Below are 12,306 nucleotides of genomic sequence, written 5' to 3' on the forward strand. Positions count from 1 at the left end.
TAATGATTTGGTCTTAAATGTGGGAGGCACGCTTGAGAAATTTGCAGATGACACAAAAATTGGCCATGTAGTTGATAGTGAAGAGAATAGCTGTAGGCTCCAGAATGATATCAATGGTCTGGTTGAGTGGGCGGAAAAGTGGCAAATGGAATTCAATCTGGAGAAGTGTGAGGTAATACATTGGAGAGGGCAAACAAAGCAAGGAAATACACAATAAACAGGAGGATAGTAAGAGGGGTAGAAGAAGTGAGAGACCTTGGAGTGCATGTCCACAGGTCCCTGAAGGTGGCAGGACAGGTAGATAGAGTGGTGAAGAAGGCATATGGAATGCTTTCCTTTATTTGCCGAGATATAATATACAAAAGCAGGGATGTAATGCTGGAACTGTATAAAATGCTGGTTTGGCCACATCTGGAGTATTGTGTACAGTTCTGGTCACCACATTACAGAAAGGACATAATTGCTCTGGAAAGAATGCAAAGGAGATTTACAAGAATGTTGCCAGGGCTTGAAAGTTGCAGCTATGAGAAAAGATTGGATTAGCTAGGGTTGTTTTCCTTTGAACAGAGGAGGCTGAGGAGTGACTTAATTGAGGTATACAAAATTATGAGGGGCCTAGATAGAGTAGACAGGAAGAACCTGTTTCCCCTAGTGGAGAGGTCAATTACTAAGGGACACAGATTTAAGGTGATCGATAGAAGGATTAGAGGGGGCATAAGGAAAAATTTTTTCACTCAGAGAGTGATGAGTGTCTGGAATCCACTACCCGGATTGGTGGTGGAGACAGAAACCCTCAACTCAAGTAAAATGTACCTGGACCTGCACCTGTAGTGCTGTAACCTGCAAGGCTACGGAGCAGGTGCTAGAAGGTGGGATTAGATTGGGCGGCTAGTTTTATCAGCCGGCGCAGGCACAATGGGCTGAATGGCCTCTTTCTGTGCCATAACTTTTCTATGGTTCTATTAAAATTAGGACTTTTGGCTCTAGACATGTCTCCAAATATTGTCACAATTTTTCTGATTACATTTGTCCATGCAATTCACTGAAGAAAACAAATTATATTTGCTCTGGGGCCCTAACATATATTTTTAACGAAGGTGAGAAAATATTTCATATTTAGATAAGGTCTCTAGAAAAAAATAAAACATTGCCAGTACGATTGTTTACATTTGCCTTTAAGTTATAAGGTATTTTCCCCTCCCAAAATTTATTTCAAAATTTTCAATTTTGATAGTCAACATATCATTTCAGGAAATAGCGAAGTACTCATGACATCAATGGCCAGAAATTCTTCCAAACATTATATTTATCCAGAAGTCTTGTGTTCATTATGACTTTGCCCATGGGATAAATTCAATGCATTGAGGCATTTTTAGCCACATGTTTTTCTTATCACCTACTAACCCTTCTTGAGTTTATGAAATGCCATTGCTGGCTTCAGTTCTGGAAGGAAAGCTGTACTATTTAATTATGGTTTCTTTCAGGCTTCCGACATTGACATGCTGCATATTTTAATTAACGTACCAATCAACAGCCGAATACTCAATTATGTTGCTCTATTGTTGTTACCCTTAATGTTTTCTTTGGCAGTTCAATTGCGTTTTACAGTCTTTAGGGTACAATTTCTCCTCACATATGCTTTGAATTTCATTCAAGATAACATATATTACTTCATAAATACCTCATTCTAATTCAGTTTTTTTTTTGCTTTAGGCACCAGTAGTTATGATCTGAGGCTAGATTTGAAATCTGAACGTCTTTCATCTAATATTTTCAAATCAGCAAAATAAATGATGTGCTCGAAGAATTTGTTTGGTGCTCACAGATTGAAGCAAAGTTGCTGGCAGAAGCTCTCGGGTAGGTCCTGGGAAAGGAGGCTAATGATTAGGCGAGGAGTCAATGAGAAGGGAGAGAGCAAATGGTGGGGGGTAAATGGTCTTCAGCACTACAGTAAAGCCAAGAGCAGAACTCCTACTCCTCCTAACTCCACATTGAAGTAAGTATTTTCTATTTTAGAAATAATGGCCAGAATTTTATGCCTCCCCAAAGAGTGGGAAGGTGGCGAGGGAGGGGCGCGTAAAATGGAGCAGGAGGATCGGGGAGCCCCTCCCACCTCCACCGCTGCTTTACTTAGGCCGGCGGTGAAAAATGGCTCACCCACCCCAGGCCAATCAAGACCCTTAACGGCCGCGTAAAGGCCTCCGCATGCCGCCACGAGGATTTTACCCGTGGCAAGCAGGCGGCCCAGGCCCGAAAAAAGCCGCCTATTAAAAGTAGGTGGCTCTCTGACAGCCTGGGGGAACGCCCTCATGATCGGGCACCCTGTGCCCGACGGAGGGCCGCCCCCGCTGCCCCAACCACTCCCAGTTGACCACCCTTGCCTTGCTGGGGCCAGAGTGATCACGCCCGGCAAGGCAACAAAAAAATTATCTTCGTTCCGTGCTCCCCCAACACCTTCTTCACAAAGCTGGGCTGCAGTCCCAGCAGTCACCACTGCTCCCAGTGGCGCTGCTGGGACTAAGAGCTGCCAGCCCAGACTGGACTTCCTGCCTCAAGCAGGTGGAAGTTCCCACTTCAGAACAATTAAAGGCCGGTGACCTGTAAAATACGGATCAAATCCCCAGTCCAGGCGGAAGCGGGTTCGCCACTGATTTTTCTGTTGGTGGACGGCTCCCGTCTGCCAAGGGTAAAGTCCTAGCCAATGATTTAGTTTGCTAGTTGTTAATGATTGGTTAATTATGTTGTTAAAGATACACATGTGAATGGCATTGTTTAATTAAGGACTTAGCAGGATATAAAGAGAGCCTGCTGGGACACAGGGTGTGGAGGGTATTTTGTGAATAAACTGATTATTGAGAAAAGGATTTGTGTCTAGCTTTATTCTTTACCATTTTCCTTGGATCTGGATAACACTGGTATGTTTCCTAACCAAGTAAATAATGAAGTGTTTGTACAGCAAAGAATGCAAATAATTGGCTGCTCATGTTCATGCACAGGTTCCTCTTCCAATCTCCTTTTCTTGTATACTTTGCAGAAACTCAAGAAATGCAACAAAAGGGGAAAATCAATTCACGAGTAAGATTGAAGAGGGTATTGCAAGTGTAGCCAACTGAGCTGAATGGCTATTGAGTAGAATTTTTGTTATAGATCAGTCGCAAAATGGCCCACATCATGCCTGAGACACAAGATGAGGGCTAAAAGCCACATGTGTTATCTAATGAGCACCTGGTAACTATCCTTGAGGCCAGGGGATTAGCTCAACAGGTTACTTTGTAGTCAAAGCTGTTTACAGGCACTGTGCTCACAGCAAGATCCCACAAACAGCAATGTCAATCTGTGTTTGGCGGAGAAATAGATTTGGATACTGGAAGAATGCCACTGCTCTCCTTCAAATTGTGTCACAGGACCTTTTACATCTACCTGAGAAGACAGACAGAACCTCTATTTAATATCTTGTCTGCTAGGCAACACAATGCCGCACTCCCTCAGTACTGCACTGAAATGTCAGTGCTGTGACGTGCTCAGGTCCAGAAGTGAAACATGAAGCTACAACCTTCTGATTTAGAGGCAAGAATAGTTTTGAATTATTGCACTTAAAAGCATGATCCCATTTCTAATGGATTTTCAACTATCAGCATTGGCTATAATTTTCAAAATAAGGAAATTTTATTTTAAAGAATGTGTAATTTTTCTAAGTTTAATCTGTTTCCTGCTCACCGGTGTTGGTAGGGCCCACAGAAGTTTCAGAATAATGATAGCACTCTGCAAATTAAACCACATTTGTATTTCATGTCTACGCTGCCAACATCTTAACCTGCTGTTAATCTGCAGTCCATAAAGGAGGAACATAGGCCTGAACTTTAGCACCAAAAATGCCTAGGTTGAGATCAGATTAGATTCTAAATTTAAAAAAATCTGAAACCCAACCTCAACCTGCCCACTTCTAGGCTTAACGGAGGCAGAACAAGAGATAAGCAGCCAACCTGGTCCCAGTTGAAGTATTTTAATGAGGCTGACAGCCTCTGATTTAATCTGATGTATAGGTTTTACAGTAGTCACCTAGGTTTCCCAGGCCTTGGGAAATCTGGCAGCTGAAAGGAGGTAAGGACAGCTTTGGGGAGAAGGTAAGTGTCTTGATGATAGCACAGTTTGTGCTTCCACCTGGCACCCCTGGCATCCCACCTGACTGAAAGCTAAGGCCGGGATTTCATGTTGGGCGGATGGGAGCCAGCCACCGACTCAAAAGTCGGTGGCGAACCCGCTTCCACCTTGCCTGGGGATAAGACCCGCAATTTACCGATCCGCAGGCGTTAATTGTTCCGAGGCGGGACTTCCACCTGCTTGAGGGAGGAAGTCCCGCCTCATTGAGCTGCTGGCCAATCAGCGGGCCAGCAGCTCTTAGTCCCAGCAGCACCACCTGGAGCAGTGGCCACTGCTGGGACTGCAGCCCAGCATGCACAGAAGATGCCTGGGAGCCGGGAAGGCAGATAAGTTGTGGTTGTCTCGCCGGGGGTAATCAGTCAGGCCCCGACAAGGCAAAGGTGGTCTTTGGGAGCAATAGGGGCGTGTTGGATCTTGGGGATGGTTGGGGTAGTGGGGGCAGCCCATCATCAGACACCCTGTGCCCGATAAGCAGGACCTCCCTCCCCCGGGACGATCGGAAGCTGCATACTTTTCCCAGGTGGCTTTTCCTGGCTTCAGGACGCCCGCTTGCCACACGTAAAATCCGCGTGGAGGCGGGTGAAGGCTCTTAAGTGGCTGTTAAGTGGCCACTTAAGGGCCTTGATTGGCCTGAGGCGGGGGGCCATTTTACGCACCCCCTCCCCACCGCCCTACATAAAGGAGGGCAGAGGCAGCAGCGAGTCAGGAAAGCTTCGCTGAGCCTCCTGCTTCATTTTACACCACCCTCCCACCACCATCCGACTCATTGGGGTAGCATAAATTTCCGCCTAAGTCTGTCAAGTAGACTGACTTCCAGGCAGGAAACCTTCCTAGTACAAAAGATGCATGCTGTGTAATTAAAACTCCACAACATGTGAGGAAACTTGTACTTCTGGGTTTCTCTTCCAAAACACCACCCCCGAACACTCCTCCACTCTCACCAATCCACACCCACACCCACTGTTTACATGGCTAACTCCTGTTAGCATCCAGACATGAATTTAACAATAAAGCAAATAGCATTTTCCTGCTACATTCCTTTTTTGTTGGTATGTTTGTCATAGGAAAAAAATAACTATATGCAAAATGCCTAATATTTAAACATTTAGGCAGACTCTGAAGCTGAATGGTATACTATTTCACCCTCCCTCTTGCTCCATATATACGTACATTTAAAAAGATTTTACTTACTTTTTTAGTGGCAGCCTCCAATATTGCCTTTAAAGGACTGCTGGTTAGGCCACATTACAGCAAAGGCTATGGGCCCTGACTAGACCCAGCTATAGGAAGAAGACTTGTGCTTTAGAACTAGCTGCCCCACCTAGCCAACCTATTCCAGTATAGCTACAATACCGGCATCTACCTGACAATGTGGAAAATTGCCCAGGTATGTCCTGTCCACAAAAAGCAGGACAAATACAATCTGGCCAATTACCGCCCCATCAGTCTACTCTCAATCATCAGCGAAGTGGTGGAAAGTGTCGTCTACAGTGCTATCAAGTGAGACTTACTCAGAAATAACTAACGCTCAGTTTGGGTTCTGCCAAGGGTACTCTGCTCCATATCTCATTACAGCCTTGGTCCAAACATGGGGAAAAGAGCTGAATTCCACACATGAGATGAGAGTGACTGCCCTTGAAATCAAGGCAGCATTTGACCAAGTGTGACATCAAGGACCCCTAGCAAAATTGAAATCACTCGGAATCGAGGGGAAAACTCTCCGCTGATTTGAATCATACCTAACACAAAAGCTGTAGTCGTTGGAGGCCAATCATCTCAGCCCCAGGACATCACTGCAGAAGTTACGCAGGATAGTGTCCTAGGCCCAACCATCTTCAGCTGCTTCATCAATGACCAACCCTCGATCATAAGGTCACAAGTGGGGATGTTCACTGATGACTGCACAATGTTCAGTATCAGTCACAACTCCAAAGATAATGAAGCAATCTGTGCCCACATGCAGCAAGATCTGGACAGCATTCAGGCGTGGGATGATAAGTGGCAAGCAACATTCACGCCACTAAGTGCCAGGCAATGACCATCTCCAACAAGAGGGAATCTAACCATCTACCCTTGACATTCAACGGCATTACGATCGCTGAATCCCCCACCATTAACATCTTAGGGGTTACCATTGACCAGAAATTTAACTGCTCCAGCCATGTAAATGCTGTGGCTAAAAGACCAAGTTAGAGGCTGGGAATTCACCTCTTGACTCCCCAAAGCCTGTCCAACATCTATGAGGCATAAGTCAGGAATGTGATGGAATATTCTCCACTTGCCTGGATGAATGCAGCTCCAACACCACTCAAGAAGCTCAACACCGTCCAGGGCAAAGCAGCCTGCTTGATTGGTACCCCATCCTCCACTGGTGCACAGTGGCAACAGTGTGTACCATCTACTAGATACAGTGCAGCAACTTGTCAAGACTCCTTCAATAGCATCTTTCTATCCCATGACCTCTACCACCTAGAAGGACAAGGGCAGCAGATGCATGGGAACACCACCACCTGCAAGTTCCCCTCAAAGCCACACACCATCCTGACTTGAAACTATATCGCCGTTCCTTCACTGTCCCTGGGTCAAAACTGGAACTTCTTCCCGAACAGCACTGTGGGTGTACCTACCCCACATGGATTGCAGTGATTCAAGATGGTGGCTCACCACCATCTTCTCAAGGGCAATTAGGGATGGGCAACAATTGCTGGCCCAGTCATCAACGCTCACATCCCATGAGCTAATAAAAAAATGATAATCCAAAAAACTCAACAGTGTTGAAGAATTTAATAACAATCTGTTTATAAACATATATTAGGCCCCTGATTAACATATTCAAAGGGCCAGCATGGGGTCGGATGTATTTCAGGCCCCTTTAGCCTTAGGGCATTTTTCCCTGAATTTCCTTCCAGGAAAAATGGGTATAACGGGGACTAAATTCTCCCTCGTGAAGCTCCCAGCTTTACAGCCATTAAAATCTGATTGCAAGTCACTTGGATTAAACAAAGAAAAAGATGCATTTTCCAATAAAAATAATAATTTAAGAGACCACACAGGTCTATATAATACAAAGCAGATCTGTACTGCAGGGTTTTTAAAAATGGAGTGACTTTATTTGTTGCCAGGTCAGATCTCATTAGTCTGCAAATGCTAGGCTGAATACACCAGGCATGGAGTATCTGGTTGCAAGTACAAATAAGAGTGACAGACATTTAATTATATTCAGGAAGTATTTAACTGTTTTCCTTCTTTTACCAGCTGGGACTATAAGTAACTGAAACATTATGTAAAAGGAGATAATAACAAACGAGTTTTTAATGAAACACTTTACTTTTTCCTCTAATTGCAATAAAATATCCCATAATGCACAGTTCATTAGACATTTAACTTGCTATGAAGATTTCCTTCAAACTCTCGTAATTCTTTGGGCAGTTTAGGCCAAAATCAAAGGAAAAAGGTTTCCATTTCACGGACCCAGGACATCCCAAAGTACTTTATAGCCAATGAGGTAGAAATTTAAACTTGATACAATATAATTTAAGAAGGGAGATAGAACATGCCCAGGGAACTATAGATCAGTCAGCTTAACATCGGTGCTACGAAAAATAATGGAATTCTAATAAAAGAGGAAATATAAAACATCCAGAAACCAAAAATATAATATGCTCTGCACTCCTTTGGACCCCACCAGAAAGGCCGAGAGGGGGGTTTTGACGCTTGGGCAACTCTCAACCTCCATACATTCGCCCAGGCATGCGCCATGGAGAGGTCACTCCATAGTTGCCTCACAGCGACTGACACCACTGACCACCTCTAGGCGCTTACCCATTGTCTCTCGAGACAAGGAGGCCAAAGAAGAAGATTAGTCAGAATGAATTTCAAAAAAGCTTTGCTTGACAAACCTCACTGAATTATTTGAAGAGGTAACAGAGAGAGTAGAAATGGATAATGCAGTAGATGTAATTTATCTAGATTTCCAAAAGGCATTAAGGTGACACATAATAGATTAATGAATAAGGTCAGAGTATGTGAAGTCAAGGAACAAGTAGCAGAATGGATAATAGTTGGCTTCAAGACAGAAAGAGAGGGCAGAGGGATGGCACACTGGGGACAGATAGAACCTCAGTATTTAGTGACATTTGGTGTTTGCGTACTGGGGTTCTACACACAGCTTGAAGCAGCCGCACACAAAGGTGGCCATCAGGATGAAGGCGATGTTGGGTATTTTTTTCTGCCTTTATCCAGAAGTTTATCCTTTATCCTTTATCCATGTCCCTCAGGACATGGTCCATTTTAGATCTCCAGATAAAGCGGAAAATGGCTCGGACGACTGCCACAGCGCAGAAGTAGGGTATGGGCCAGAGCTGCGCCATATACAGCAACAACATGAGCACCTCGCACCTGATGACCAGGTTCTTACCGGCAATGGAGAGAGAACACTGCTCCCAGATGCTCAGTTTATGGTGTACCATGGCTACTCGTTCCTTCCAGATTTTGGCGCACACCCCGGCCCCTCTGAACCATATCCCCAGTACCTTCAACTGGTCTGACCTGACGGTGAAGGGGACAAAGGATCGGTCAGCCCAGTTCCCGAAGAACTTGGCCTCGTTCTTGCCGCGATTTACTTTGGCTCCAGCGGCCAATTTGAACTGGTCACAGATGCTCATCAGCCTGCGAATGGACAGCAAATCTGAGCAGAAGACGGCGACGTCGTCCATGTACAGGGAGGCTTTGACCTGAGTGCCTCCGTTTTCTGGGATTGTCACCCCTCTTATACCCACATCCTTCCTAATGGATTCAGCAAAAGGTTCGATACAGCAAACAAACAAGACCAGGGAGAGAGGACAGCCCTGTCTGACTCCAGATTTGATCAGGAAACTTTCTGATTCCCACCCATTGATTGAGACTGTGCTATTGATGTTTGTGTAGAGCAGTTGGATCCAATTGCGGATTCCCTCCCCAAACCCCATTTTGGAGAGCACATCCATCATGTAGGTGTGCAATATCCTGTCAAAACCCTTCTCCTGGTCCAAGCTGATGAGGCAAGTGTCCACCTCTCTGTCCCGTACATAGGCGATTGTATCTCTGAGTAGCGTGTGGCTATCAGAGATCTTCCTGCCGGATACAGTACAGGTCTGATTGGGGTGAATCACCAACTTCAGAGCAGACTTGACCCGACTGGCGATGACTTTGGGCAGAATCTTGTAGTCTACATTAAGCAGTGAGATGGGCCACCAATTTCTGATTTCCACCCTCTTCCACTTCCGCTTCTAGATGAGGGTGATGATGCCTTTCCTCATGGATTCTGACATGCTGCTGGCCAGAAGCATATTCTCGTATACTTCCAGCAGGTCTGGGCCAATCCAGTACCCACAAAGTCAAATACAACTCAACGGGTAAGCCGTCGCTTCTGGGAGTTTTACTCATCTCAAAGGACCTGACGGCCTTTGTCAGCTAAGACCTCCATGATAGATGACTGGGAGGTCATGCTGTCCGTCGGCTTCACGTCGTACAGCCCAGCATAAAAGGATTTGCTGATCCTTAGTATGTCAGACTGAGATGACGTTACCGAGCCATCCTCTTCCTTCAGGCTGCTGATCACAGAGCTCTCTCTGTGTACCTTTTGGAAGAAGAAACGCGAGCATGTCTCATCCTGCTCAACAGAATGGACTCTGGACCGGAAGATGATCTTGGAGGCGTCCGTGGCAAAGAGCGAGGCCTGCTGGCTCTTCACCTCTTGGAGATCCTCCTTGAATCCCACACTCCTGCAGAAACAGTGGGTCAGCTTTGACCTTGGCAAAGTAACCCAAGGTCAAAACACATCGCGTAGTGAATTTAATGATACGCATGTTAATCGAAGCAATCTTTATACGCATTTAAAACTGGATGTTGCTTACCACACCAGGTATCCTTACTAGTCCCAGTCCTTGGGTATTTTCCTGCATACCCATAGTGTACACTTGTGTTGGGCTCAGAAAACCCTTCTGGTCACTCACGGGGTTATTTTCCACTGGGATGACATCAGGGGTGGGGGGGTGGATCTTGTACGCAGCAAGGTTAGGACTGTCCTCTGCTGGTGTTGTCTTTCCCCTCTGCTCCTCCTCAAGGATGTTTCTGCTCCCAGCTTCCTAGAGCTGGAGTGCACTGGACGCTTTGCTGCTCTTGGTCTCCCGGAGCTGGGGTGGGTTGGATGTCTCGCTGGGTTCAGCGCTTTGGGGTTGGGTCACGCTGGGCCCATCGCTGCTTCCAGTGCCATGGAGCTGGGGGGCTTTCTCTTCCAGCTGCTTTGTGTTCTGCCATTTCTTTTGCACGTGCCGTCTTTCCGGCCCTTCCTCATCTGATGAGGTGCAGCTGCCGTAGTCCGTCTCAGATGGTAGCCTCCTCTTGCCACTGGTTTGGGTGGTGACCTGTTCCTTTTCTGGGACTTCCTCTTTGTAGTTTTCCTTTTGACCACTTGTCATTCATCCAGTTATCCCACTACGGCCTCCTCCTCCATGGATTCTGTTTGTTGAGGAGGAATTTCCAGGCACGGGGTAGATGTTGGGTCACTGGTTGCAGCTGCCTTCCCTTTCCTCTCCTTCTCAGATGGATTTTCCTCACTGCGGGGAGGGTTGCTTGTCTCCTATACAGCACGAGGCGCAGTCACCGTTCCTTGGACCTTGCCGCCTGTGTGTAACTGAGGCAGCGTTTGGGGCAGATCTTGTAGAGGTGGCCTGCCCCACCACACAGGTTGCAGCACTTACTCGGCTTGCAGTCCTTTGTCTGATGGCCTTCCTGCTTGCAGTTCTTGCAGACGACTGTGCTGCAGTTGGCGGCCACATGTCCAAATTTGCCACAGGTACGACAAACCCTGGGCTGCCCCATGTAGACCAAGAAGCTTCAGCTTCCCCCGATAGCGAAGCTGGAGGGAGGATGGATGATGGCTCCATTGGCGTCAACCTTCAAGGTGACCTTGACCTGCTGCTTGTGGGTCTAAATCCCAAAGGGGTCCTTGACCTCGGTGCTGCTGCTGGCCACCTCGAAGTACCTGGCGAGGAAGGTGAGCACATCGATGACAGGAACATGGGGGTTGTAGAGGTGGATTGTCACCACCTGGTTGCGTTGCGATGGCAGCGTGAAGAGTGGCTCCACTATGTGGATGGACAGCGGCGCCTGGTTTCCCTTCTCCTTGAACACCTTCAAGAACTTGATACATCGCACCACATTCTTGAAAGTTACATCGAAATATCCACTCCTGGGGAAGTCTTGCAGGCAGAAGATGTCCGCAGCTAGGAATCCACAGCATTCGAACAGGATTTTTTTAATGAAGAAGGCGCATTCGATGGGTGCACCTCCTTCGCTATCTTTCACTGCCACCCTAACGGTGTTACACGCCCGCTGGCCTGGAGGTTGGGTGTTGGTTGCAGCCATTTTTTGCTTGAAGCTTTCCTGGGTCAGGTACTAAAACCCCAACCAACAGGAAAACAACAACCACGGTAGATCTCCAATCCTAAAGGGCGAACGGCGCTGAAACCCTCCAAAAAACTCAAAATAAAAGCACAAAAGCAGCACTTACAGATTCAAGGGCCACTGATCATGGTCTCTTCCCTGCCAGGTATGTATTAAACTGATAAGAACAGATACTACACTTGATGTTAGCCAAAAGGCCAAGAAGCACCATCGAGGAGGTGGTGGCAGCTGCCAGTAGAGCACCCACCTGAGTCCTAGGATCGTCAAGGGACCCATGCCACAGGTATGTCATGGCGGGAGGGTTTTTGCAGGGTGGGGGGTTGCAGGGGAGCTGGCTGTAGGGGGCTGGCAGCGAAGGCATGGACGTGGCTTTCAGCAGCCCCACACCCACCCCACCCCCCCACTTCCCAATGCCAGGTTCTTTGATCAGGCACTAAGTGCCAGTTGAACAAGGGACCACCCCCTCCCCCTCCCCACCAGGGAGCTAGCAAGTAACCTGCACGGGTTTGCTTGTCATGCTCCCCACATGGCATCCACTAGGCTAATATCGGCAGCAGGATGAGGTCCTCAATTGGGCATTAATTGGCGGCGAGGTAGGAAGGCCATCCATGGGTCTTCCCCTCACGGGCTTAATTGGGGTGGAGGCGGGAAGGTGGCAGGGTCCCTACCCATCACCATCCCGCCTGATTAAATGCTCAA

The 12,306-nt window shown here is 47.0% G+C and overlaps 1 long non-coding RNA gene and 1 pseudogene across 1 annotated transcript in view; both read right to left on the reverse strand.

The window, feature by feature from the left end:
• Positions 1–12,306, reverse strand: part of LOC137379807 (uncharacterized) — an 82,695-nt gene that overhangs the window by 40,993 nt on the left and 29,396 nt on the right. The window lies entirely within an intron of this gene.
• On the reverse strand, positions 11,650–11,816 carry LOC137379907 (U2 spliceosomal RNA; annotated as a pseudogene).

Source organism: Heterodontus francisci, chromosome 18, assembly GCF_036365525.1.
Source record: "Heterodontus francisci isolate sHetFra1 chromosome 18, sHetFra1.hap1, whole genome shotgun sequence".
In the NCBI taxonomy this organism is placed as follows: domain Eukaryota; kingdom Metazoa; phylum Chordata; class Chondrichthyes; order Heterodontiformes; family Heterodontidae; genus Heterodontus; species Heterodontus francisci.